The 6,138-nt window shown below is 39.7% G+C and overlaps 1 long non-coding RNA gene across 1 annotated transcript in view; it reads right to left on the minus strand.

Moving 5' to 3' along the window:
* Window positions 1-230: 230 nt before the first annotated feature.
* The window catches only part of LOC112550301, a 65,181-nt gene continuing 59,273 nt past the window's right edge, over window positions 231-6,138 (minus strand). The window contains exon 4 of the long non-coding RNA XR_003094075.1: window positions 231-971. This is a non-coding gene — a long non-coding RNA (uncharacterized LOC112550301). The remainder of the gene's footprint in view (window positions 972-6,138) is intronic.

A 6,138-nucleotide genomic window follows, 5' to 3' on the forward strand; every position in this document is an offset into this window, starting at 1 on the left:
TGCAGCTGTCACCCTGCTGCACCTTAACACACGCAGTGTCACAGTTTTCTTGTCCACAGCTTGAGATGCAGTTCCCCCCAAACCCCTGCACCCATCTCCTTGAAACTTGGCAGGTTTTGTGGCTTCAGTAAGAGCTACCACCCCTCCAGTTTTGACCCCCCTGTGTTGTAACACACAGTCGTGACAGGAGTTTGGCTTTCAAGAATTTGGGGTACAGTTGCCCCAAAATCCCTGCACCACTCTTCTTGAAACTTGTCAGGCTTCATGCTCTCAGCTAGAGCTCTGCCAGCCTGCAGGGAGCAAAATCCATGGGTCTTCTCCAATAAAATGAGAAATCTGGGTTTGCCTCTGGTAAAAGGTAAAACCCGTTGTTTACTCCATTTTTCTGTGAGAAACAGAAAACCTGTATCCCTGCTTATCTTTTTGCTGCCTCCCTCAGATAAGTGGCTTGCAATTTGTTACTGCCTTAAAGCTGTGGCTCCTAACTCCCTTCAGCTGCTTGCCTGTTTGCAGCTGGCACCAATTCAGCTGCCAACACTCCTGCAAGCCACATAATTATAATAATTCCCTCACTCTTAAAGTGACAGGGGTTAGAGGTCTCCTGTTACACTGAACTAAATGACTGCATGAGATCCCTTCTATATGCTGGCTCACATTCAGCTTATGGTCCACAGTATTCATGGTCCACGGGTCATTCTCCATACTACTGCAATCATTCTACTACCAGTCATTCCCCAGTCTGTATTTATGCATGCAACTATTCTTTCCCAAGTGCAGGACTCTGTACTTACCCTTGTTGGATTTCTTCTGATTGATTTAGGACTATTTTTCCTGTCCTCCTCCATATCAGCAAGGCCCTCTCCCCCAGGAACACTGATATAACATGAAGGTACAGCAAATGAATTCAGTGTTGATACTGAGAGTGAAAGGAAGACCTGGTTCATATGGGGACTGTGAGGACTTAATTGCACCTGGAGAAGGAGTTGGCAGTCACTGTAAGTAGTAGGCCTGCAGTATTTTATCAGAACACGCTGATATTATCCTTATAGTACATTTATTAATGAATTACAAAATACTGTTAAAAATGTTTATCCTGTTGAATTCATTTGGAAATAGCCAATACCAAATGGAAGCTCGTAATTTCAGGTAGCAATCAAAACACCATGGTCATCCAAATTGATTTTTTGCTGTTGTTTTTCTAGTGAATAAGAACCACAGCTGATGTATCACATGGATTTCTTACTTGGAACACAGTTAACTTCATATAATTTGCCTGAATACCATTTCCTGGGCAAAGTCGTGAGTTTGTGACAGTGTTAAGCAAATGGAAAGGTATTTCAGTTTACTCTCCTCCCACCTCCCCCTTTTTTTCTGGTGGAAACAGATTGACTGACCTGAGCAAACAACTTCTAAATCAGCATGTCACAAGGTAGCTGGTTGTTTAAAGAGAATTAGACTCAGTCCCATCTGCCTCCCTGTTGATGCTTTAATTGCTTCCTCAGATGGCATGCATTCCAACCTTTCCATCATCTTCATTGCCTGCCTCTGGATCCTGTCCAGTTTCTCTGCATCCTCCTTTAAATGTGGAGCCCAGAAGAACACAAAATATTCCAGCTCAGGCCTAACAGTATTGAGCAGAATGAGTCTATCATAAGTTTTGCATATAATACTTCTGTTAATACAGCACAAAATTTACTGTTTCCCTGATTTGCAGAACTGGAAGCGGATTAGAATATGTCTCCTTAAGAGGGCAGGAAATGGAGCCGGAGGTTCTCATGTCTGGTGCAATGAAGGGTTAACTATGACCGTAACCACTGGATAAGAGGGTTCTCAGACCAGGTTGGGAAAGAGAGTAACAGGAATGAGGGCAGCCTTGGTGCTAATGGCATGAAGCATAGACAGTTTACCTACATTTGTCAAAATATTACTAATACCTTCCCAGATATTTAAATTAATCAAGTTAGCCTACTTCAGTGTTTCCCAAACTCTGTAAGTTTACATCCCTCTGTAGCACTATCAGAAACTCTCATGGTTGCTCCCTGCCCCCCACCCCTCTTCAGTTCCTGCCTACTGATAGGCACTGGTGAGGGAAATTGGTGGTGAGGGGAATAGGCCCCCATTTCTAGCTCATGCCAATTCGGGGGTAGGCAGCAGCAATTGGTAGCCTTGATTACAACACCACCCTCTTAAAGAAGCATGTCTTGCATTTTGGGGAAAGAACTGGCCTAGTAAAAATATTTCTTTTGTCTTCCTGTAGCCTCTGGAACAATATCATTCAGAAGGATACCTTACTAGCAATAATCCATTGTAAGCATGCCCCTAAATTGTTTTTAGTGATAGTGGGGAACACCTTGAATGACTGAAGGCACTGAGCCTTCAATGTCATAATTCACAATACTTCCGAGGTATGCCATGAGAGACTGCTAATATGCAGCCCCATTGTGGCTTGTTTCTATAGTCTTTCCATGCACTTAAAACAAATGTATATTATCTACAAGCTCTTAAAATGTTTCACAAATACAAATGTATTCAGAGTTGGATCTTGAGTGAGAATATAAAAAAGGGATAATTCATTATATACAATAAGAGTAGCTTTTAATGCCCCAGTTTATATCCTGCACAAACCAGAAAATCAAGAAATGGAATACTTGCTTATTCTTTAACCATAAAATATTAAATTAAATGGGAGAGAGCTTTCTCATTTTTCAATAATAAAAAGGAAGGATTAAGAAACATTTTTGTACAAAATGATAAAATGGCATGGTATTTTACTATTTATTGCTAGTCTGAAAAACCTTTTTTATTATAATAAACTTCCTGGACAGTCCTAGTGGAATTCTGCCATTATTTTAATTAACAAAACTCTCATATGTTTTAGTCATTAATGACTCCTCTATGTATTGGAAAAGCAGATTTCATATCTAGTTGTATAACTGATGGTGTTTTCATGTAATGATTTGTATTTAATACAAATAGGTAGTAGCTACAGTCGCATTACTGTAAATCAAATTATTTCAGTTTGTACCCTTTTACTGTTTCTGTTAAGGTCTGTTTGGGATATTATTTCCAAAAAAATTATTTCAAATACAAAGAGTAAACTAAGGCCCCAAACCTTAAAGACTTAGCCAGCTGCTTATATTTAAAAGGCAGTGGGGGTGGGAAAGTAGCCTCATTGAACTCAAGGGGATTACTCATGTACCTAAAACTAAGGACTTCTATTGTCCATTTGCCAGACTGGGGCAATAATTCTTAAGTATGCTCTTAATGTCCAAGTTCTCTCTTTTTCTTTACAGTCATGTCTGCTGACAGAAGCCATTCAGAACCTGCTATATTAGTAGTAGTATCACTGTTTGTGTGCCATTGCTCTTAAATACTCATTAAAAATAACTATACCAGTACTTGTGAAATATTAACGAAATAAAAATTATTTAAAATAATATGCCAGATTGCCTCAAGATAAAATGAATCATCAGAAGCCAGGGAATGCTAGATACAGTCCTGAGGCTGCAAAGAATTCCATATAGACACATGAATCCCTTTCCAAGAACTACTCAGCATTTGTCTAGTTTTGCTGCCACTGAGGTTGCCTAAGCTTTTTGGCAAATTTAGGGCTGCCTGTGGAATAACCAGGAGTCCAGAACTAGTGCTAGGTTACTTCTGTTCTCACCTCTGATATGTCCCACACCTGCACTACTTTTTAAGGGTTCCCTAAACCTTCTGTCAGTCCTAGACAGCTTCTGAGGCAAGGGTATTATTCACTTTCAGTTTTTTACTGTCCCTTTGTGGCCCATGTGTGCAGCCAGACCAGAGCAGCATAAAGTGCTCATGGTGGAGGGGAGAGCAAAGGAGCTTTACTACATTTAGGATTAGAACTTGATTTATACAAATAAGAGAACGGAAAGTTTTAACTATGACTTCATCTATAACTCCCTGTTCATCAGTGTTTATGACCTTAACGCCATAAAGAGAGTGCATGCTGTAAATATATATGCCTTAAACATTCATTGCCTAAGCTTTAAAGGGTGTTCCCAGATCTGAGTGATTTTCTATAATATAGTATTAGCTGCCTGGCTGAGCTGTAAATGTGGAAAGTTCAAAGAAAAGTTTGAGCCATAACTCCACATTTTTGTTGGCTTGAAGAGACATTGCTAGGTAAAATATGGAGTATTTTGTAAAATAAAGGCTGACAGAAATATGTACATGCAGCTTACACTGAACTAGTGGCGGCTTAGCAAATCTCCAGCTTCCCTTCCTTCTGAGGGTTAGTTTCTAGGCCACTCTAGTTATATCTGCCTCCTACCTGCTAGCTCTGCATCTAGACTATTCTGGACCTTAAAAATACAGCATCCATGCACATGATATAACTTCCATTTAAGTCTTCAAATACCAAGTGACATAAGTGGTAAAAATAAAGTTTAGCCCCAGCAGTTCTCTGGGGCTCTGTATGTGGAGGGGCCTCCATATTCAGACCTGGCTTTGCCTGTTTAGACTGTCATCAGTTCTCTAACAAATTTTTCACATTCACACGAAGTGAGGGAAAGGGCACAGTGTGTGGGAGGCAGCTGTTAAACATACTTTCATATTTTCCTACAACCTAGCAGGGAATCTGTTAAAGAAGGGGTGTCAGATTCGTCTCAGATTCTGTGGCAGGTCACTCCCCCCAACTTCTGGTGGCCAGTTGGTAGGCCAAAAGGCTGAGTACAGCAGCTCAGCAGGCTGAATCTGTCTTGCAGGCCGTATATATGACACCCTTATGTTAACAAAATAATATAGTCTTGTACTGCATTAAACAGAGAGATTGCTGGAGTGACTGTATTTGACTCCAGCAATGAAAAGCTACCAGAGATTAAGGGGAAGCGGGAGCAGGGAGTGGGGGACAGCAGTGGTTAGAGTATGGCTTCTGACAGGCTTTCAAAGATCCTCCCCTTAACATTTCTTACTAGGAATGGGTTGTATTTTTAAGATATGTTTCAATTTAGTGGTATATGGTAGTGTTAGTGACAGAGAAGAAAACTATGGAAGTTCTTGACAATTGCTGCCATGTTTTAGACCCTTTTTAAAAAGAAAGATGTATTTCTAAGGTGACCTTGTTGGGAGGTATCTATACCAGCCCCATATGCAAGGGAGAAGAGGTACTACAGACACTCTTACAGGTCAAATCAAGTTTTGTATCTTTGCCCATTTTAAGATGGTGTTATCTTTCCAAACTATTACTATTCCTATGGATGCATCTTGGAATGACCATCTTTCTGCTTAATAGAAACAACATACGGTTTGTAAACATAAAAAAATAAGGAGGGGTCCCCAAAACCAACAGCATGTATTCAGTTGCTTTGAGAATTAATCTGAAGAATCTGGCTCTGGAATTCACTTAGTTTACCAGGATGTTAATATTGGCCTGAGTTTACCCTGAAAAAAAGGAGAGGGGGAAGGGCTGCCATGTTGATGGTGTGGCATGTGTATGTGCTTTCCATTATGTTTTGTAGATTATTTTGCACTACAGTACTCAAATTTTACTTGGTCTTACTAACAGCTCAATTCTGCATCACCTTCCACAGACCTATGAGTTTAACTTCAGGGATTATGTGCCATGCAGACTCCTCTCATAATTTTTTTAATTGCTAGAGAAAAAATCAGAGCACAGCTCACTCCTGGTATGAAACTGTCTGGCTGTAATGACATTATATTTTAGTGTTATGGGGTATGACTGTAGCATGTGCATAATCACAAATAAGTGTGAGGAGATGAAGATGGTTACAAAATAAATATCAATACTAGTTTATTCTGAAAAACCAGGCAGCTTCTTTGGACATGCAAGGCAAGTGCGTGGTTCCATTATACATATATCCTAGGCAAATTGACTAGCGTATGATTATAATTTTTTTTTAATTTCACCTAAAGTGGTAATAAAGTAATGAACACAGAGAGAAGATGGTTACCTTAGCAACAATGTCTCATAAAATGTTTCAACTTGTTCACTTGCTTGGGTGTTTTACTATAAGTATCTAGATAATATCATGCTTGGAAGCAGATACAGAGCATAGTGATCTAGAGATTTATTTCAATGGACAACTGTAACTTTGTGCATAGACAGGGGTATAACTGTTTCTATATCAAAGGTTACAAAACAGTTCAGCA

The sequence above is a fragment of the Alligator sinensis genome, unplaced genomic scaffold (assembly GCF_000455745.1).
Source record: "Alligator sinensis unplaced genomic scaffold, ASM45574v1 scaffold353_1, whole genome shotgun sequence".
Taxonomy (NCBI): Eukaryota; Metazoa; Chordata; order Crocodylia; family Alligatoridae; genus Alligator; species Alligator sinensis.